Below are 22,803 nucleotides of genomic sequence, written 5' to 3'. Positions count from 1 at the left end.
AACACAGTGTTGTAGGAAGAACTTGGGCTTTGTAGCGAGATTTGGGTGTGAGGCCTTGGCTGCCACTTGACTAGCTTAAAGACCTTGGATCAGTTACTCAACCTCTTGGCTTAGAACGCAGTCATTAAAAAGGGTGGTGATGACAATATTTACCTAGAGGGGTGTCAGGGGTCACAGTGGCTTGCCCTCACACTAGATTTCTTCGTTGTTTCAGATTTCTTTGTAAATTTGGTTATCATAAAATTGACTAATGGTAGGGTGGTATGGCTTCAAAGCAGGAGCTCAAAGTGGTAGCTGCTTAACATGGCATGTCTAGAATTTACTGGATTTAAAAAATCTTTGTTGCTCAAAATAACTTGTTATATGATGGATGGAGATGCTTTAGAGAGAAATCTGGTTTATTTAAGTCTAAGCTGGTATTGTTACTACTTGAAATTCGTAGTGTTGGAGAACTATGCTGGAAATTTTTAGGATGATCTGGGTTAGTCTGCTTTTATGTAATAAACCTGTTTTTAAACTTGAAGATGACTAAAGCTCTTGCATGTGAACAGTTGCTGGTTTTAATTTATTTAAAGGAACCATGGGCACTTGAAAGTTTCCCTTGATTTTGAACACAATTGTGTATTCTCGGGAGGCATCACTGATTAACCCAGGCTGTAGTAGAACAAGCCCAGAGCTGATGCTTCCCCTTAGAAACTGGAGAGATGAATGTGACTGATGTTTTTCTTTCTCCCTCTCCTTTTCCCTTTTTTAAGAGACAGGATCTTGCTCTGCTGCCCAGGCTGGAGTGCAGTGGTGCGATTGTAGCTCACTGCAATCTCCAACTTCTGGCCTCAAGAGATCCTCCCTCTTCAGCCTCCCAAAGTGCTGGGGTTTTAGGCATGAGTCACTGCACTGGGCAAGATTTGGTTTCTTTATCTGTAAAACAGGGAGAATAGTTACAGTCTTGTGAAGGATAAAACCTGTGCTGTCTACTAATGTAGCCACTAGCTCCCTGTGGCTGCTTAAATGTAAATGTTTTAGAACGAAAGCTTCAGTTCTTCAGTGGCACTCGCCACATGTTAAGGGTTTGATAACCACAGATGACCGGTGGCTATGGCATTGAACAGCACTGAAGAGAACTTCCCATTATGGAAGAAGGTTCTATGGGACAGTACTGGTGTGAAGCAGGTACGGTGCCCAGTCCTTGGTTAGGACACATAAGGCCAGCCGGGATTATCATTATGACCGTGATCCTGATTCTTCATGAAGTCCCAAATCTAGGCCCACTACAAGGGTGAGGAAAGTGAGAAGAGGGCTTCTGGTGAGAACTTAGAAAAAAGAAGAGACGAAACAACTGTGGAGTTTTTGCTGGTGAGGAGATGAGAACAGAGGTAGCCCAACCTCAGCTCCCTGCTGCAGAACAGAAGAAAGAAACTTCAGGGAAAAATAGAGTCTTGCTCTATCACCCAGGCTGGAAGGCAGTGGCGTGATTATAGCTCACTGTAGCCTCAAACTCCCAGGCTCAAGCAATCCTCCTGCCTCAGCCTCCTGAGTAGCTGGGACTACAGGTGTGTGCCTCCATGCCCACCTAATTTTTTTGAAGAGATGATGATATAGTTTGGCTGTGTCCCCACCCAATTCTCATCTTGTAGTTCCCATAATCCCCACATGGCATGTGAGGGACCTGGTGGGAGACAGTTGAATCATGGGGGTGGTTACCCCCATGCTGTTCTTGTGATAGTGAGTGAGTTCTCATGAGATCTGATGGCTTTATAAGGGACTTTTCTCCCTTTGCTTGGCACTTCTCTCTCCTGCTGCCATGTGAAGAAGGACATGTTTGCTTCCCCTTCTACCATGATTATAAGTTTCCTGAGGTCTCCCCAGCCATGTGGAACCGTGAGTCAATTAAACCTCTTTGCTTTATAAATTACCCAGTCTTAGGCAGTTCTTTATAGCAGCGTGAGAACAGACTAATGCAGTTGGGGTCTCACTGTGCTGCCCAGGCTGGTCTCAAATTCCTGGCCTCAAATGATCCTCCTGGCTCAGTCTCCAAAAGTGGTGGGATTATAGGTAAGCCACCACGCCTGGCCTTTTCTCTTTTAAAATCATGTACTTTTATAGTCTACTAGGCTGTACTTTATTACTATTTTAAAACTTTTTATTTACTAGGATGAGGTAAGGAATATTACAGGAGGAGATGCTGGACAACCATCTCTGATCTGGAAAGACTGCTGCATCTAGGGTTTTTAGACTCCATTATCAGCTTTTCTTTGAATCTTATCATGAAGATACTGTTGTAGAAAATGAGGGAAATATGATGAAATTAGCATGTCTGCAGAGCAAAATATTGGAGTGATGTATTTTAAAATTGCAGCAAGTGGCTAATTTGGAGCCCTGCCTTGGCGTTACAATTATTTGTCACAAAGAGCAGCCATATCAGAAAAATAAGCTCATTATTTAAAATTTTATTTATTTTTTCCGAAAGTTAGCTCTGTGCAGTGATTCCAAATCTCATTTGATTGTATTGTGATTGAGGAGGGAAAAGTGAGCACTGTTTATGCCAGATGTCTCATGTGCCTGCAGCCACAACACTGATCAGTACCTTTCATTTTCTCTGCCATTTTTTCTTTCCCCAACCACAAAAGTGCGACTTTGTACTCCTCTGCCCTCCTGGGCCTTTGGTGGGAGGGAGTGATGGTGGTAAACCGTCCGTTTAATTTTTGACAGTTTGGTAGGTTTTGCATTTTGTTATATGTGTTTTTTTGAAGTTTTTTCTTTTTTCTTTTTTTTTTTTTGAGACAAGGTCTTGCTCTGACCCTCAGGGTGGCATGCAGTGGTACAGTCATAGTTCACTGCAGTCTCAACCTCTTAGGCTAAAGCGATCTTCTCACCTCAGTCTCCTGAATAACTGGGACTACAGGTGCACACCACCATCCCTGACTGATGTAAAACATTATTTTTCTATAGAGATGGGATCTTACTATGTTGCCCAGGCTGGTCTCAAACTCCTGGACTCAAGCCATCCTCCTGCCTCAGCCTCTCAAAGTACTGGGATTACAGGCCTGAGCCACTGCACCTGGGCAGTTTTAATATTTTAAAAGACTTGAGTTACCCTCAGGTCAAATGAGATATGCCAGGACCATGTGCTGTGGCTAAATACCCCTGGCTCCCTGCATCTGATGCCCGTTTGGTGAAGGGAGACTGTTGCATCTGGGTGTCTGTTGCAGTGCATCTGTTGTTCCTGCCTCCACCCTCCACAGCACTTTCTTCAGAGCTAAATCGATCTACCAATAGCTTGCAAAATATCCCATGCAAATTCCCATCTTCTGGCTCTCCATGTATTCTCCCTGTTTGCAGTTGCCTCTTTTCCTGCCTCTGTAAGTGCTGCTGTCTTTTTATTGTTTTAAAACTTATTTGTGGACCCACCTTCCTTACTGAGTTCTTGATCCTGGCCCAGCCCTGAGAGATTCCTTCCCCTGGTGAACTTGAGAGTATATACCTGTGGAGCAAACTGTGCCATGGGGTGCCAGATGAAAATGTTGGAACTTACGTTTTTATTTTCTTTTCATCCTTTTAAAAGGTCAATTTACGTGACTTTTTAAGGTATAGAACACATTTTTGGTTTATAAATGACATGGGATGGAAAGAACATAAATAAAATTTACTGACTGGGTGCAGTGGCTCATGACTGTAATCCCAGCACGTTGGGAGGTTGAGGTGGATGGATTACTTGAGGTCAGAAGTTCAAGACCAGCCTGGCCAACATGGAGAAACTCAGTCTGTACTAAAAATACAAAAATTAGCTGGGTATAGTGGCGCATGCCTGTAGTCCCAACTACTCCAGAGGCAGAGACAGGAGAATCACTTGAACCTGGGAGTCAGAGGTTACAGTGAGCGGAAATCACGACACTGCACTCTAGCCTGGGTGACAGAGTGAGACTCTCAAAAAAAAAAAGGAGGGAAGGAAGAACGAAAGAAGAAGGAAAATTTACTGTGATCAAGAAAGGTTTGGGTTTATTGTGCCTCTCCCCAAAAAAAAGAAAAGAAAGGAAGGAGGGAAGAAGGAAGGAAGGAAGACATTTACTGTGATCAAGAAAGGTTTGAGCTCGTCGTGCCCGTTTACCACATGCACTTAACAAATATCAAATACCACTTCATATCTTCATATCATTGGTTTTTTGTTTGTTTGTTTAAGAGACAAAGTCTTGCTCTGTTGCCCAGGCTGGGGTACAGGGGCACAATCATGACTTCCTGCATCGTCAAATTCCTGGCCTCTAGCATTCCTCTGGCCTCGGCCTCCTACAGTGTTGGGATTACAGGTGTGAGCTGTCGTGCCTGGCCTACATCATTGTTTAAGTCCAGTCTGTTCACCTAGTTTACAAGGACTGTGTCTTACATCCTTGGGATAGTGCAATTTTGGGATTGGTGTTTGCATGGTATGTCACAGGCTGTAGATGCTTCGTCAGCGTTTGCAACTGAGGATGATGAAGATGATACTAGAGAACTAAGTTCACCAAACCAGTACCCGTGTGTGTGTGTGTGTGTGTGTGTGTGTGTGTGTATGTGATGAAAAGGAGAGGGTATGCTGGAGCACCTCATTCTCTTGCAGACTTGAGTTTCCATGCAGCCACAGACCTTCACCTGGAATGAGGCCATTTATGTGGTTTTTTTTTTTAGCACAATTTTAGATTTACAGAAACATTGAGAAGATAGTACAGAGTGTTTCTGTGTATCTTTTACCCAGGCTCCCTGTTGTTAACATCCTACATTGATGTAGTACATTTGCCACAACTAAGGAACCAGTATTAATATATTGTCATTAAACAAGTCTGTACTTTATTCAGTTTCTTTAATATTTCTCCTGTGTCTTTTTTTCTCTTCCAGGATACCACATTACATTTAGTAGTTATGCCCCTGGGACTCCCCCAGGCTGTTCCTTGTTTGGAATGACCTTGACAGCTTTGAGGAGTACTGGTCAGATATTTTGTAGAATGTCCCTCAGCTGAGATTTGTCTGATGTTTTTCTTATGATTAGACTGGGGATGTGAGTTTTTGGGAGGAAGACCACAGAGTTAAAGTGCCATTCTCATCATATCACATTGAAGGGCATGTGCTCACAACATGACTTGTCACTTGGTCACCTTGCTGAGTAGTGTTTGGCAGCTTTTACCCTGAAAAGTTGCTCTGTCCTCCCTTCCCCATGGTGTATGAGTGCAGGGTCAACTCTTAATGGGTAGCAAGCTATTCTCCATCTCATTGCAAGAAAGTGTCTATAGACATTATTTGAAGTTCTTCTGTATAGGAGACTTAACTCCCCTCGCCTCTTGCTCTTCTTTTCTTTTCTCTCTTCTTTTCTTTTCCTTTTTGTCTCTTCTTCTCTTCCCGTTTCCTTTCCCCTTCCGTTTCCTTGACAGGTCTTGCTCTGTAGTCCAAACTGGAGTGCAGTGGCACAATCATGGCTCACTGCAGCCTTGAATTCCTGGGCCCAAGCGATCCTCTGTTTATTTCTTTATTCATGCATTTACTTATATCAGTGTGGATGCATGGATATATATTTTATACTTTGGGTTGCTTCCATGGTGTTGTTTATTTGTTCTTACGTTGTAACAGCTTTGGCCATTGGGAGCTCTTTCAGTTGGCTCCTGGGTGTCCCACTGACATACTTATTTTTTTCTTTTTTAAGCATTTCCTTATTTTCTGGCATTTCAAGAAGCTACAGACTCATCTTGTATATTCCCTGCACCATTCCTAGAATCAGCCTTTTCTTTAAGGAGCTCTGTTTCCTATTGCTGGAGAGTGATATTAGAAACCAAGATCTGGGCCGGGCGCAGTGGCTCATGCCTGTAATCCCAGCTCTTTGGGAGGCCGAGGCAGGCAGATCACTTGAGATCAGGAGTTGAAGACCAGCCTGGCCAACATGGTGAAACCCTGTCTCTACTGAAAATACAAAAATTAGCCGAGTGTGGTGGTGTATGCCTGTAATCCAGGCTACTCTGGAGGTTGAGGCAGGAGAATCGCTTGGACTCAGGAGATGGAGCTTGCAGTGAGCCAAGATCACGCCATTGCACTCCAGCCTGGGTGACAGAGCAAGACTCTGTCTCAAAAAAAAAAAAAAAAGGAAGCCAAGATCTGGGTGCTGGGTTTGCTCATTGCTTCTGGGGCATTTTTAATAGATTTTTGATCCTCTGCTTCCTGTACCTAATCTTTGGGGTTGTGGGGAGGGGAGGAGAGAGCAACTTTGGGACCTCTTAGAGACAGATGAGTTGGAAGGACTCTGTCCGTGTTTTCTCCCTGTCACTTAAACTATTAAATACCACCATAAACATTCTAAATACCATGTTTGCAGTAGTAACTGCATTATAGTGGCATTGGCAAAATCTTATTTTTCTTTTCAGAGTAATAGATATATGAAATATAGATTTGATTTACTTCCTTCAAGAGCTGATTAATCTCTAAGAATATGAATGAAAGCTCTTTGGCTTAAGAATTTAGTTAGAGAGGATTATTTTGGCGGTGGGGGGAGGGTGGTGGCGGAGGTGTCTTTCAGCATTGGAATTGCTGAAAGGGATTGTAGGCAACTCCTTGAATTGGTAAAAGTTCAGATGGAAATTCTACCGGCAAGCCTCTTGAAACGTATGGGGCTGTACACTTATTTTGATCTGTTTACTGAGCTTTGTTTTTCTTTTATTATGGAAAATTTCAAACATACATGAAAGTAGAGTGAAGTAGTATAGTGGACCCTCACATTCCCATCACCCAGCATCTACAGTATTTTAATTTGTGTTTCATCTTGTTTCACCTTTACCGTTCCTTCTGTCCTGGCCCTTGTTTTAACATAAATTTCAGCGACAGATCAATGCAGCAGAAAATGCTTCAGGAAGAAATAAGGGTGTTTTTATAAAACAGGATGGCTTGCGTGAAGATCACCTAGGTATTTGTAGAAATGTAGATTTCTGGGTTCCAAACTAACCAACTGAATCAGAGTGCTGAAGGTTGAGCTGGAAGTCTGCATTTACAATAGTTTTCTGGTTATTTCTTCTCTTGTCCCCTCACTGCCACAACATACATGTTTTATCTTCTACATACAAAATAATATCAGTTATTTACTGGAAATCTGTTGACTTGTATAACTAGTGAGAATCAAGAAAAGAAGGAAAACATTAAATTCAATTAAAAACCTCAGATTTTAAAATGAATGATAACACCTGAAATCTGAAGAACTCACTCATCCTGAGCACTGCGTGTAAATATTGTTCTGAAGAATCTTCCTGTGGGTACATACGCTATCACCACAAAGGAATTCAGGCACTCCAGGGCAGAACACAGTTAAAGCTCGAAATAAGTTGTTTTTTTTTTTTTTTTTTTTTTTTTTAATTTCACCTCCTTCTCTGGATGTCTGTATGAATAATAATAGCCTCTTTACATTTTCTGAATATCCTGTATATATTAGGAAAAACAGTGAGCAGGTAGTCTGACAATCAGATGCTGGCACTGTGAGCTGAGAACTTTGGTGCCATTCCTGGACCACCAGGCCTTAGCTTACTGCAACTAGAGTCAGGGTGGCAGTTGACTTGCAGGGAAATTTGGAGAGCAGGTATAATACCACGACATTCTTAATTCCCAGGGTGATAAATGTGTATGCTGTAACATGAGAACCCCTGATTCATGATCTATACAGTAACTTGCAGGGTGTTTTGTTTTTCTATGTTAATATGTTAATAAAATAAACCTTAAAAAGGTTTATTTTTCTAAGCTAACTTATTTAGATATATCCTAGGATTTGTAGCTTATTTCATATTTTTAATAGGTACTTTTTTTTAAGCTGTTTGTTGTTATGTTTTGATATATTTGCCGTGGATGATTGATCTGTGCAACATTTATGAAGAGCTAAAAAAAGTTAACTATCTCTGAAGCTGCTACATTATAATGATTGTATAATAATCAGTCGGGTTTGATTAAGAACACCACAGGCTCTTGTACTAGTACAGACTATTTTTTTGGCAACATGTATGCCTTGGGTGGGAGAAAAGAATTTAGTTACAAACATCTATAATAGCGACTTTTGAGAGAGGAGCTGCTCTTATTTAAAAGTGAAACCACTATAATTTTAAAAGTCTCATGTCTTTTTTCCCCCTTTTCCCTCATAGTCACAGTCCATCCCAAAACTTTGTTTTTTCTGTTTTTGCTAGACTGAACAAGGAACTTGAGTTTGACATGGTATAATTCCAACCTTTAATTATAGGAAGTAAAGCTCCAAGACATCTTGGACTTAGAAGATAAAGGAGGAGAAGTTTGCAGTCATTTTGCACATTTAAAATATCTGTTTTAACCAACTAGTAATTATAAAATTTTGTAGTTTCAGCTTTTTACTGCAAAACTAAAGTGTTGTGATCTATTGGTGACCTCTCAGATTACCCACTAAATTTAAAGTATTCTCATCACAGATTCTTCTCAGGACCCTCAATAAATTAAACTTGTGACTTCTTTTTTTTTTTTTGAGGTGGAGTCTTACCCTGTCACCCAGGCTGGAGTGCAGTGGCATGATCTCGGCTCACTGCAACCTCTGCCTCTTAGGTTCAAGCGATTCTCCTGCCTCAGCCTCCTGAGTAACTGGGATTACAGGTGTGTGCCACCACGCCCGGCTACTTTTTTGTATCTTTAGTAGAGATGGGGTTTCACCATGTTGGCCAGGCTGGTCTGTAACTCTTGACCTGGGATGCTCCACCCGCCTTGGCCTCCCAAAGTGCTGGGATTACAGGCATGAACCACAACGCATTGCTGTGCCTCTTTCAAGAGGAAAAAAATATCCCGTCCCCATTCCTACCTGGCTGTTTGCCCCTGTAGAAGGGTTCCCTATATAGGCAGCAGCGGTTGCTTCCCCAGATCCAGCCTGTCAGTTGCTGAGCAGAGTCCCACTTGACTCTTACCTCAGACTGTTATTAAAATGCAACACCCAGACACTGATTGCTGGTAAGGCACTGAAAAATAACCAACTTACCAAAATAGCCCCCTGGGAACACTCTCCGAGAGGCCTGCCACAGCAGTACAATCCAGGAATCTGTCATCTAACTTAGTTTTCTGTATTGAGAAGAAAATTAACTTTAATAATGATCTGATCACCATTATTAATCCTATATGCGCTCAGTAGACCTAGAAAATTTTGGAACCATAAATCCTTGTCTGTAGAATTTTATAGCTGAGATGCCAGTTTTACAGATGAAGGAACTGAGGCCCAGAGAAGTTGATCAGCAAAGTCAGTCCCGCACCGCCAGTTAAGGGTAGATTGAAGAGTAAGGGGTCCTAAGTCCAGGCCACCTGTTCACCCCCGCGAACCGAGTTGTGCTTTAAAGAACCTCTGTAGTGCAGTACACACACACACACACACACACACACACACACACACACGGAGCAGATTCAAGAGTGAGGGGTCCTAAGTCCAGGCCACCCGTTCACCCCAGTGAACCAAGTTGTGCTTTAAAGAACCTCTGTAGTGCGACACACACACACAGACACACACACACACACACACGGAGACCAACTCCAGCCATTTCTCTGGATAGTTTTCTGTTTATTCTCTGAAAATACTGGGATAAAGTTTTAAACTATTTATCCTAAGATTGACTCAAAGTACTAAAGAAAATTCCATGTTGAAATTTAGGAAACAAAAGTGCTAGCTTCTATAATTAGGCTGAAAAAAATCACAGTTCGTATTGTTTTTAAATTTGCGCCAGACATGGTGGCTCAGGGCTGTAATACCAGGACTTGGGAGGCTGAGGCGGCTGGATCGCTTGAGGCCAGGAGTTCAAGACCAGCCTGGGCAACAAGGCAAGACCCAGACTCTACAAAATTTTTTTAAAAATTAGCTGAGCATGGTGTTGTGCACCTGTGGTCATAGCTACTCAAGAGGCTGAGGTGGGAGGATTGCTTGAGACTAAAAGGTTGAAGCTACCGTGAGCTGTGATTGTACCACTGCACTCCAGCCTGGGTGGCAGAGCCAGACCCTGTCGAGACCCTGTCTTGGGGGAAACAACTGTTTAGTTTCCACCTATGAGATGACATTGTACTGTTTAATTAAAGGTATAAAAATATTTTTTGACTTTTAAGAAATGTAATCATAAACTTGTAAGCATTCATTTGTAAACATAGAAGATACTTTAAACATCACCATGTGAAGGTCTGGACTCCTTTTTTATTTTCCAATTTTTGTTTTAGGTTCAGGGGTACATGTACAGGTTTGTCACATGGGTAAATTACATGTCATAGGGGTTTGGTATACAGATAATTTTGTCACCCAGACAGTCAGCATAGTGCCCCATAGTCAGTTTCTCAGTCCTCATTCTCCTCCAACCCTGGATACTTTTAGGAATCTACCTACTGCTGTAGATCCCAAGAATAATGCTCATTGGCAGATATTTTGTATATCCTTTCAAGAGTCATGGACAGGTATTTAAAAAAGTGTGTGGAGCAGTCGACAGACGTCATTTTTTCCTCTTCTTTCCATCAGCTCTTTAAAACAAGCTTTGTAATCCATGCCTCTCATCCCACCCTTCCCTGGCAGCCGCAGCATCCCTCACTCATGTCCTCTTTGCTTTCTGCTGCTGGACCTTTGCCCTCAGCTTATATAATAAGTAACAGTTCAGTGTATATATCTACATGGTGTGTGTGTGTGTTTGAAACTGGGTCTCATTCTGTCCCCCAGGCTGGAGTGTGGTGGTGCAGTCATGGCTCCCCGCAGCCTCAACCTCCTGGGCTCAGGCAATCCTCTTGCCTCAGCTTCCCGAGTAATTGGGACTACAGGTGCATGCCACTGTGCCTGACTAATTTATTTTTTAATATTTTGTAGGGTTGGGGTCTGGCTATGTTGCCTAGGCTGGTCTTGAACTCCTGGCCTCAAATGATCCTCCCACCTTGCCTCCGAAAGTGCTGGGATTATAGGCGTGAGCCACTGTACCTGGCCTCCACAACACTTTTAAACATGCTTTTCTCCCCTGCCTTCCATAGTAATGTGCCTGCCTGTTGCCGCCGAAACATCCTCTTTTCCGTTTCCTCCTCAGCTCTCTTTCTTCCTGTCCCCTCCATTAAATGTTGTTTCTTATCTCCTTGGTTCTCTCTTTTTTTTTCTTCTCTCCCCCTTTATCTATTTTGTAAATTTGTCGAATGATGCATGTAAATGGTTTAAAAAAATTAAATATTTTTCCAGGGTTTATTATAAAAATAGGGAGTCCCTGTCCTGTCCCATTCCTCCCCATCCCTACTGCTGGCTCCCAGTGTCAGTGTCCTGCAGCTCTTTTAGCCACATCGCGGGGTCATGTGCTAAGTGCTAGTAGCACTGTTTGTTGGTTTAATCAGATCCTGAGTTTCTACTATGCACAACAAGAATTTACATATTCACACACACATACCTGCATACACCCTTCTTCTCAACACAGTCACTCAGTCTTTTCTATTAAATTGCTATTTATATTTTTATGGCTGCAAATATTATTTGCAACTGACCCTATAGTGTTTGTGATTATTACATTTCTTTTACATCTTTTATTAGTTTTTTATGAACACATCATCAATTTGTCCCATGCTCCTCGGCAGGAGCTTAAGTCTCCTCTCCGTGTGTTTGGCTGTTGTGTCCTGGAACCCTTGTGCCCTATGCCATTCTTGCAGTGGTGTCTCTGTGGCTGCTGTCCAGCCTATTGAGAGGTCTGAAGCTTTTCCGACTTCCTCTATGTCTAGATTCTGAACAGTTGTAAAACTGTGCCTTGGTATGAGTCTCTTTACATTCATGTCATTAATCAACATGGATACACAGTGGGCCCTTTGAACCTTGAAAGTTGTGTGCTTTAGTTCTGGAAAATTTTCATATCTACACACACACACACACACACACACACACACACACAGAGACATACACACACACAGAGAGACATACACACACACAGACATACTCACGTATGTGTATACATGCACACACTTTTTGGGAAGAATTGTCTTCTCTTCCTTCTCTTTGTTCTTTCCATCTAAAGCTTCTATCAGCAGATTGTTGGTTGTTGGATGTTTTGGAATAAACTTCTACTTGTGTTGATTTTTTTTTGTCTGTTTTCTGCTATATGCAAGTATTTTGTTCAGTTTCATTTGATTTCCTGGAGGCCCCCTCCCCCTATATTTTAAATGGCATCTTTCTTCTCATGAGTATACTGTCTCTTCTGATTTCTGAGAATGTTATAGTTGTTGTTTTTATTATTTTTTAACCGCTGCATTGTCTCTTTCCCTCAGGTTCCTTTGGATCTGTTTGGGTTGGGCACTGTCTTTTACCCAAGAGGTTTTTCAAATGTCAGGTGGTACTCAAAGTCTGTTCCTATTTCAGAGAAGGGAGTTAATAACTAGATTGGAGGTGTCCTCCATGCCCCTTTTCCTTCCAGCTTTACCTCACATCTGCCAGTAAGTCCTGGCTCCGCCTGCTTTCGTCCCCTACACTGTCATGGAGCGGCAAGAGCTTGCACTCTGAGCCTCACCATGTAGTGTCTGACCTTGGAGAAGTTACTTTGCCTCTTCAGTGCTCCGTTTCTTCATTCTAAAATGAGGTTCATCAGGCACGGTGGCTCATGACTGTATCCCAGCACTTTAGGATGACAGGGCAGGGAGAATCACTTGAGGCCAGGAGTTTGAGACAAGCCTGGACAACATAGTGAGACTCCATCTCTATAAAATAATTTTTAAAAATTAGCCAAGGGCGGTGGCCCATGCCTGTCATTTCAGCACTTTGGGAGGCCAAGGTGAGAGGATCATTTGAGGCCAAGAGGTAGAGACCAGCCTGGGCAATATAGTGAGACCCTGTCTCTACAAAATATGAAAAAATTATTTGGGCCTTGTGGTGCACACCTGTAGTCCCAGCTACTTGGGAGGGTCAGATGGGAAGATTGCTTGAGCCCAGGAGTTCAAAGCTGCAGTGAGCTACCGTCATATACCACTGACTCCAGCCTGGGTGATAGAGCAAGACTGTCTCTTAAAAAAATAATAATAATAAAGTAACGTAAAATGGGGCTAATGATACCACCTACCTCAGAGAGTTGTTATGGAATCGGAAGCGTTTAGAATACTGCCTGGAACATTGTAGGTACCATGTAAATACTATTTTTATAACCCTCCTGAGACGAAATCAGTATCATTTGTTGCATGAGTTAGTTGTAATAGCAGAAATATGTTCCCTGGTCATTCCATGTAAAATAACAGTCTCCCCAGTCCCTTATTTTATTTTTCAATATTGCTTCTCGCCATCTGAGGTATCATATATTAACTTAGTTACTTATTGCCTGCCCTGTGTGCAGGGACTTTGCTTTTTTTTTTTTTTTTCACTTCTGTATTCTCAGAACCTATAGCAGCTTCTGTCTTATCAAAGATGCTTAGTAAATGTTTGTTGAATGAATGAATGTGTTAGATGTGGCTTTCTAACTGGTGGGCTTCACAGTAGGGTGACTGCACAGCCATTTCAGTAGGTGACACCCCTGTCCCTTAACCCTCTTAAGTATCTGGAAGTCTTTTATCTTGGGCTGGATACTTGAGTATCTGGAAGCACCTAATTACATAGTGAATTGTCTTTGGGCTTATTTTTCTGTATGACGTAGAGACATCCAGTTGCAGCATTATCAACAGGAAACCGTCAGCGACCTTGCCTTTGTGCTATAGAACCTTCTCAAGGTCACAATTATAAGCAGTTTCTGGCTTAGTTTTGAAGATAGTACTTAAAAATTAAAACTTCATTGTAGAGAATTTTGAACATACACAGACGTAGAGAGAAGAGTGTAATGAATTCTGTCTCCCCAAACCCATGCCCAGCTGTCTCTCGCGGCCAGTCCCGCTGCACCACCACCACCATGTACTTTCTCTCTAAGAGAGAACTTTGAAGGACACGTTGCCTGAGATCACATTTCAGTTATATTCGCAAGAACTTAGGCTTTAGGAAGCTAGAAGGGCTCTGAGAACACAGACTCCATCGAGGGATTGTTAGAGATTTTAAATAAAAAGTAGACATGTTTTTCTAGGCTATTTAAGGTCTGGCCTCCATAGGAAATAAGGAGCGGACATTTAGGGCGCCTCTCCATCCTTTGAGCTGTGTTGTACGGAAGTAGGATTGGCTAAGGGTTGCGAATCTAGTACTGCCAGTGACTTGGCCGCACATCTCTGTAGATTTCCATGGGAAGTTGTGTGGCAAAACAGAATATCCTTCCCCTAGACGTTGGTGGTGCACTGAAGGGATAGTTGTGGGGGTGCAGCCCTGGGAACCTGGCTGTGCGTCTCTCCTTCCAGGACTAGATGCTTCCTGTTCACAGTGGACTGTGGAACCACTGTTCAAAGCTGTTACAAATGTGGAAGCACTGTGGATGACTCCACAACTTAGCTAGATCAACAGCTTAACTGAGACTCCAGTTCATGGAATATCCAGCCCATCACTTCTTGGGGTGTGGAGGCCCAGTGGTCCCGCAGAAGTCGTTTAAGCCCGACATTCTTTTGGCCACACCGTGCTGCCTTAGATGAGCTTTTCTGTGATAGTCTCCATCCTAGTTAGTGTTTTAAAACAGGAATGAAATGACTCTTTGATAACAAATTTTAGTGGAATAGGCTGAGAGAAACCAGCAGCTTTGTATAAAATGAATCTCATTCACAGGTATTTAATTAGCACTCAAATTATATAACCTTTCTGCAAGTGTGAGAGAGCAGTTGGGCTGGCTGACCTTGAAAATCACTTTTGAGCAAGAAGAACACTTCCCTGTCTGTGATGAGCACACAGTGCGATCTGTTTTTCTAGGCTGTTGATATTCAGTCTTAGGGGTCTTTGTGGAATCTCTGATTCATCAACTGGATCATCAGTGCATTATTTTCTGTTCTGTGTAGTTGAGTATTTTTAGTGCCATGCTTCATTTCCCGTTTCCTTTCCAATATTAGAATACCTTAGGGAGATTCTAGGTTATTTAATGTTCTTATAAATAGATGTATTGTTACATTATGGCAAGGAAAACATTTTGTGACTTAAAATTCTGTGTACAGGAAACCTTGATGATAGATAGGTTTGTAAGTTTCAGGTGTTAAATAAAAATGTGTGATCTGCAATAATTGATTGTTCACATTTTTTTCCCCAAGTAGTGTGATGATGATTCATTTTATTAAGTCTCTGGGCTGCAGTGCTACTTGTCAGGGTGTTGGAAGAGGAAGGCAGATGTAGAGGTCCTAACGTGCTAAGAGAAAAAGGCCCAAATGATGTGTCTTAGAGATGGGCTTTATGTGGACCATTTGGAAGGTTGGAGCCCTGAGCTTCCCTCAGTTCTATGAGTTTTCTTTGTCTAAGTAGCCACCATTGTTAACTTTTAAGTGGGCACAGAATTCTGTTACGCAAATTCCTGAGGTGAGAGGGTCTGGGCAAAACAGAAAACAGGTGAGATGTGTGAGGACCTGAGCCTTGCTGTACACTTGCTTTCCCAGTGAGAAGGCAGGATGCCCTCCCTCTCATGCCTGTGCTGTCAAGGATGGATCCTGCCAGGGGTACTGGCTTTCTTCAATTAATACATTGACCAATTAATTGCATATGTTAAGAAAACTAAAGGAGTGGAATTGGAGTGTTCCTAACACAAAGAAATGATCGATGCTTGAGGTGGCGGATACCCCAAATACCCTGATGTGGTTATTACACTTCATATCCCTGTATCAAAGCGTCACACATATGCCATAAATATATACACCTATTTTTACCCTTAAAAATAAAAACTTAAAAGGGTGAAAAGATGAGTAAATTGACACAGTGCTAAGGACTGAGTTGTACTGCTCCAGGTACCTCAGGCTGTGACTGTATTTGGAGATAGGGCTTTTATTTTTTATTTATTTATTTTTTTGAGACGGAGTTCCGCTCTTGTTACCCAGGCTGGAGTGCAATGGCACGATCTCGGCTTACCACAACCTCCGCCTCCCGGGTTCAAGCAATTCTACTGCCTCAGCTTCCCGAGTAGCTGGGACTACAGGCTTGCGCCACCATGCCCAGCTAATTTTTGTATTTTTTAGTAGAGACGGGGTTTCACCTTGTTGACCAGGATGGTCTCAATCTCTTGACCTCATGATCCACCCACCTCAGCCTCCCAAAGTGCTGGGATTATAGGCGTGAGCACCCGGCCGAGATAGGGCTTTTAAATAGGTGAATAAGTTAAGATGAAGCCCTAAGGGCGGGCCCTAGTCCATTCTGACTGGTGTCCTTCTAAAAAGGGGAAACTTACATACACACAGAGACACCAGGGATACACACTGAAGAAAGACCTTTGAGAAGGCAGGGAGAAGGTGGCTGTCCGCAGCCAAGGAGAGAGGCCTCAGGAGAAACCAGCCCTGCCGACACCTGGTCTTGGACTTCTAGACTCTAGAACTATGAGAAAGTCAAGTTCTGTTGTTTAAGCCCCAGTCTGTATTATTTTGTTTTACCAGCCCTAGCAAACTAACACACACAGTGTTCCGACTAAAACACATTTAAATCACATCTTAGATGGCATCAGTTAAGATTCCTGTTTTGTTCCTAAACGAATATTGGTGTAGAGGTCCAAGGGCTGTGGCTCTGCTCATGTGTGGGGCTTTCTTCTTAGTCCTGCACCTCTGGGGGCTCCCTGGGGAAGGGGGTGCCTTTGGAGTCTCGGTTTGCTAGCACTGAGTAGAATGCTCTGATGGCTTCCAGGGAGATGAGGCTATGCAAGAATGTGGTACGTGTGGATAAACACCCATTTTGAGAGAGAACATAAATTGGAGGAAATCCACTTTTTGAGAGAATGTATTTTTTAATAAAATACCTTAGTTATGCAGCTGAAGGAAAGTGGGTACGTTTGTGGGAGTTCTTGGAGAGCTGGGGAATAAGCAGTTTGCCACCCCAATACAGTGTATGCTAAATAGTGGAAAAACGGTGCCAAGTAAGAGTGTAAAATTATTGAAGGAGTACTTCTCTTATAATCTTATTTGTTTGACCCTGAAAACATAAGTTTATTATTTTTTTTGAGAGAGAGTCTAATTCTGTCATGCAGGCTGTCACCCAAGCTGTAGTGCAATGGCACGATCATGGACCACTGCAGCCTCAGCATCCCAGGCTCAAGCCATCCTCCTACCTCAGCCTCTTGAGTAGCTGGGACTACAGGCTCATGCCACCATGCCCAGCTAATTTTTTGTATTTTTTTTGTAGCGATCCAGGCTGGTTTTGAACTCCTGAGCTCAAGCAATTCACCTGCCTCAGCCTCCCAAAGCACTGGGATTACAGGTGTGAGTTGCCGTACATGGCCCATAAGTTTATTCATTTTTGTTTTGTTTGGAGATAGAGCCTCACTGTGTTGCCCAGGCTGGAGTGCAGTGATATGATTGTAGCTTACTTCAGCCTTGACCTCCTGGGCTTAGGTGAGCGTCCTGCCTCAGCCTCCCAAGTACACACTACAGGTGTGTGCCACCATGCCTGGCTAATTTTCCACATTTTTTGTAGAGATGACGTCTTACTATGTTGCCCAGGCTGGTCTTGAACTCCTGCACTCAAGTGATCCTCCTACCTCAGCCTCCCAAAGCACTGCGATTACAGGCGTGAGCTGCTGTGCTTAGCCCTTAAGTTTATTCTGGGATCCAGTAGGTTGGTTATGGTTTCTTTCTGTTTTTGTTTTTTTTTTTTCCCCTGTATGGTTAGCTTTCCTGTATTCCCTTGCTTGCTTATTTTCCCTCACTTGCTCATGCCCCTTCATTGCTCTCTCTCTCACTTTTTTCTCTTTTTCCTTACCCCCGACTTCTACCTGAATGCTAGGCACTGGGCCAGGCTCTGGGGAGTCATTGGTGGATTATACAAGCCCGGCCCGTGACACCATTCATCATGCAGCCTAGTAGGGAAGGCATATGGGTATTTACAACATGGGCAGATTCCATGGGGTGATGCAGGGTAATTGGGGGTGCACAGGCAGGTACTCCATCCGTGGGCCTCAAGAATGGTTTTCGAGTTGAGCTCTGGTGGGCAGGGATGAATGAGTTGGGCGGGGTGGTGTCATGGTGGCATCTCTGGGTAGGGGAAGGTATGAGAATGAAGTGGCAGAAGATCCATCTGGAAGGATGGAGAGAAGGTCACTGTAGCTTGTAGTAGAGAGCTGGAGAGGAGTGATGGGAGTCGGAGTTGGAGAGCTCAGGAGTAGCCAGTCAATGATGGATGCTGAAGCCTTGTTAAGGAGTTTTGACATTAGGTTAAAGATGGTGAGAAGCCTGGTGTACAAAATTCAACAAGTAGGAAAGGATATAGTACCTCTGACTGTTGTTCCCCAGCCACTTCATTTCCATCCTTGCTGGCAACTGCTGTTGACAGGTACACCTACTGGTCTCTGGCTCTTTTTTGTTTTTCTTGTTTTCATTTAAACATCTATCCTAGAGATGGGTTGGATTGTGTACCCCCCAAATTCATGCGTGGAAACCCTAACCTCAGTGCCTCAGAATGTGACCCTATTTGGAGAGAGGGTCTTTATGGGGCCGATCAAGTGAAAATGCAGTCATGAGGGTGGGCCCTAATCCAGAGTGACTGCTGTCCTTATATTTAAGAAGGGGGAATTTGGACATGGACATATGTAGAGGGGAGATGATGGGAAGAGACTTTGGGAAGAGACTTAAGGAAAAGGCAGTGAGCTACCAGAAGCAAGGAGAGGTCTAGAATAGATACTGCCACCACAGCCCTCAGAAGGAACCAGTCCTGCTGACACCTTGATCTTGGACTTGTAGCTTCCAAAACAGAATAAATTTTGGTCATTTGAGTCACTCAGTTTGTGATGCTTGGTTATGGCAGCCCTAGCACATGAATGCCTTTATCAAGAGTAGACAAGAATATGGATTATAAATTATGGTATCTGTTTTTTTATTTAAACTTTCTATTTAATGCATGGGAAAAATTATTTAATAAATGAAAGCTTCAAGCATGCAAGACATAGATACTGTAATGAATTCCCACACAGCTTCCACCCAGCCTGAATTAGCTGCGGCCCATCTTTCTTTATGCTGCCTCCGTCCACTTCCTCTACGCCTCGTGCTGTTTGGAAGCAAATTCCAGGCATCATTAAGTAGGTCACTATCTCCAAAAGATAAGGACTACATTTAAAAATAACCACATGACCATTATCACTCCTAGGAGAAATGAATTGCATTTTCTTAATATGGTCAGTTATTCATTCAGTGTTCAGATTTTCGATAACCTGAAATGTCCTAAGTTTTAAAATAGGTTGAATCATGATTCAAATAACATCCATATGTTGGAATTGGTGGGTAGATCTTTTAAGTCTCCTAATGTTTGCCACCCTCCATCTCTTGATCTCTTTCCTTTTTTCAATTTCCTAGGTTTTTACTCTCCAAGTGTTTTTCATAGCCTTTATTTTGCTGACGACATTCTTGCAGTGATATTTAACATGTTTCACTATTCAAGGTGTTTTCTACACATTGACATTTGGATCTAGATGCTTGGTTTGATATTCTGTTTTTGTTTGCTTGTTTTAGGCAGTACCGTTTCATAGGTGGTGATGTGTTTTTCCATCAGGAGACACATGATGTCTTTGTTTCTGTGTTATCAGCTATTGATGTAAATTTGATGTGTCATAAAATACTATTTTGGATATCAAAACGATTTGAAAACGTGGATTTCTTAGCTTTCATGCCATACAAAAACAAAACTATGGGTGGGATTTCACCTACTGGCCATAGTTTCCTCATTGCTGTTACCCCAAGAGGGAAACGGCTTAGACCACAGGGGTACCAAGTTCAGTGTTACAAAACTGTGACAAATTGTTTGCTAAGGTAGTTGTAACACCGGCAGTGAGTAAGCAGCTCTACTTCCTGAAATTGAGGTCTTTACATTGGCAGTTCACTTTAAAAGAAACCAAGGCTCTTTGGGGAAATGATTGATAGGAGGTCTCAAACAAAACTATAAAAGATGAGCCTGGAACATCCCAGGAAACAAGAATTCCACCCTGGCCTGCTGGGACTCTGATGGAGGGCTTGGGAGCAAACCCCTTTGGAGGCCCTGCTTGCCAAAGATAGGACAATGTGAGTATCAATCAGAACAACCACAATGGGTGCTTTAAATCCATTAGCTCATAATATCACAGAACAGTGACAGCAGCTCTCTGAACTGCTCACTGCCAGAGGGTGCTAGCGAACCAACTCATTTTTAAAAAACTGGTAAAGAGAAAGATTTAAGTATCTAGTCTGGCTTTTCCTTATGACTTAAATTACTGAGTAACCGAATAGTAAGTGTGAGGAAATTTCTCTTTATAAAAGTATATCCAGCATTTGGATATATCCAGCATTGGAATATCCAGCATTTTGTAATCCCTAATGGATCTAGACATTGATCATCATTTCTTTTTATCTGTGGCCTTTGAATTTTTTTTATTGAATCCAAAAATGGTTTCGCAGACAACTCATCAGTTAATTACATGTGGGTCCAGTTTCATTTGAGGTTCTAGAGATCATGAATCAGATAATTGGGCTGGAGTTATAATGGTTGAATTAATAGGTGGTATTCCTGCCTTACTCTGAGTCATTACTGAGAATTGCATTCTCTAAATTACCTGTCTCTAAAACAGATAATATGTACCTACCTTGTAGAGTTTCTCAAGTTTTCTGCCTATTAAATCAAGTTCTAGATAGCTATTAAAATGCTATGAAAACTATTAAATGAAAACTCACAGAATGTGCTGTAGAGATGCTGGGTATTTTTAAATCAGTGTCTTGGGGGAAGCATACGTAGTACTCCAGACCTCAAGTTGTGCTGGCTCTCAATTTGTGATGGGAAAAGCTGCCTAAATGTATGGCGACACCTGTTCTTGATGTTCTTTAGTAGACGACTAGCTTGATTTCTGCACTTCTCAGTGCTGTAGGCTGCAATGTTAAAACTGCCTTTCTTCATCGGGTTTTAATGGCTGTAGTCAGGAACCATGTCAGGGCCTGGTTTCTAGTTTGACCACAGTGGTATGGGGATTTTATTTGTGGTTCCTCATGTCTAGAATTTACTTCCCCTTTGTGGTTTTTGCAAACCCATCTCACATTCCAGCCTATATTTGATTTCCTCATTTTATGGAAGTCTTTTTTTTTTTTCATTGCTAAATAGAGTTTTCTTTAAGCACAGTGCTTTTGGATTCATCAAAAGAAAAATACTATAAAGTTTTAAAAAGGAATAACTAAAAATATCTACTTGAAGCTACCTAGTAAATTTCTCAGGCAGTAGTTTTAATGGGACAGTTAGATACTGAGGGTGAATAGATGTGGTTCACATTGAGGAAATCTAAGTAAGGGAGAGTAGGTGCCTCTGCAGCCCCTAGCAGAAGTAAGTTCAGCAGAAAGCTAGGGCAAAGCTTGGCATAGTTCATTGTTCTTAACCTGGTTATGACTCTTCATGCCTATCTAGTGACTCACAGAGGACATTTTCATGAATCATATAATTGGGCTGGCGTTCATACAGTCCTTATCCAGTTTTATAATAAATGGGTAGTTTGTGATGATTGAAAAACAAAACAAAAACTCTGAGTGAAAGAGAGGAAAAAGGAATTCAAGATCAGCTTTGCAGAGTTTGAAGAAGTATGAACTACCCTAATTAGTGACAGACTTGGGTTCAAAGGACAGTGGGCTGTTTTTAAGTGTTAATAGTTAACCACGTTGAGGCAGAATAGTGGGGTTTCAAGGAAAGAGAGAGAGCTTGCACCCCGCACACCTAAACTCAGGCTGGCCTGACACTGTCCCACCTGGGTTCATGGACATATCAGTGTCTTCATCTGTGATGTGGAGCTGGTCGTATTACCTCAAAGGTGTTGTGATGACCAAATGAAGTAATACTGTATTTTATCAAATGTCAGATGAGGTTGATGATAAGTCACACCCTTATTTTTGTACCATTAAAAAGAAGAAATGCTGCCAGTTAAAACTAATTTGGTTTGAAGTGTGATCAGAGATGCAGTGGACAAACTACGTATGATTTTTTCTTTTTATTCTCCCGTACAATCCAGATGCATCTTAAAAAATCAATTTTAAAAAAATGTATGTGAAAGCGCTTTGCTATATAATCCTCAGGAGTCAAATTTGATTTTTATTATATGAATCGGGAGTGAAGCACAGTTCTTCAGAATTAATCCCAGTGGTCTGGCGTGGTGGCTCATGCCTGCAATCTCAGCACTTTGGGAGGCTGAATTGGGAGGCTCGCTTGATCCCAGGAGTTCGAGACCAGCCTGGAAAGCATAGTGAGACCCCCATCTCTTAATAGAAAAAAAAAAAAAAGAAGAAGAAATTCCAGGGAAGAAGCACAGGCTTTACTTGTCTGGATGAGTGGACAGCTCACTGCAAGGAGGGAGAGAAGAAAATCGTCTCTCTTGGTCTTCAGTCATAAGAACTGTCTCTCAGTGGCTCAAGCTTCTCACTTAGTTTAGGTTTTCCAAATGGACACAAGTGTGTCTGTAGTTAGGGAATTCTTTTTCTCAGTGAAAGCTGACTTCCTCCAGATTAGTTTTGAGAAGAAGCACCAAGTTACCTCCTGTGGTAAATGTATGGGCTTTCCTCTGTTTTAGACTTTGTTGATTGAGAACTTGGAGATTCTCTACACCCCTTGGTTAACTATATTATTCTTAAGCACAGACTGAGCCTGCTTGTAACAATGGTGTTTCAGCGTTGCTTTCACAAAGGGACCTTTTGTTATTGAGAAATAACTTAGTTCTGTTTGCAGTTCATTTTAGACTTCCCCGATCTTCACTGAAGCTTGTTTCAGATTCAAGAATGTGTTTTGTTCCCCTAGGAGTTTGGGTTAGTTTTTCTTTTCTTCAA

General features: G+C 42.2%; 1 protein-coding gene across 3 annotated transcripts in view; it reads left to right on the top strand.

The window, feature by feature from the left end:
* Window positions 1-22,803, top strand: part of LMTK2 (lemur tyrosine kinase 2) — a 96,732-nt gene that overhangs the window by 4,282 nt on the left and 69,647 nt on the right. For 2 of the 3 annotated variants that reach the window (XM_064376440.1, XM_064376439.1), the window contains exon 1: window positions 19,944-20,037. The exons of the other annotated variant lie outside the window; for it this stretch is intronic. The gene's annotated coding sequence lies outside the window, so the exon portion shown is untranslated. Of the gene's footprint in view, window positions 1-19,943; window positions 20,038-22,803 lie in introns of those variants that run through there. 3 annotated transcript variants of the gene reach the window in all.

This window comes from Aotus nancymaae, unplaced genomic scaffold, assembly GCF_030222135.1.
Source record: "Aotus nancymaae isolate 86718 unplaced genomic scaffold, 86718_ANA_hifiasm-v0.15.2.pri h1tg000015l_0, whole genome shotgun sequence".
NCBI lineage: Eukaryota > Metazoa > Chordata > Mammalia > Primates > Aotidae > Aotus > Aotus nancymaae.
Note: the sequence above shows the minus strand (reverse complement) of the source record. Positions and strands in the feature narration are given on the sequence as shown.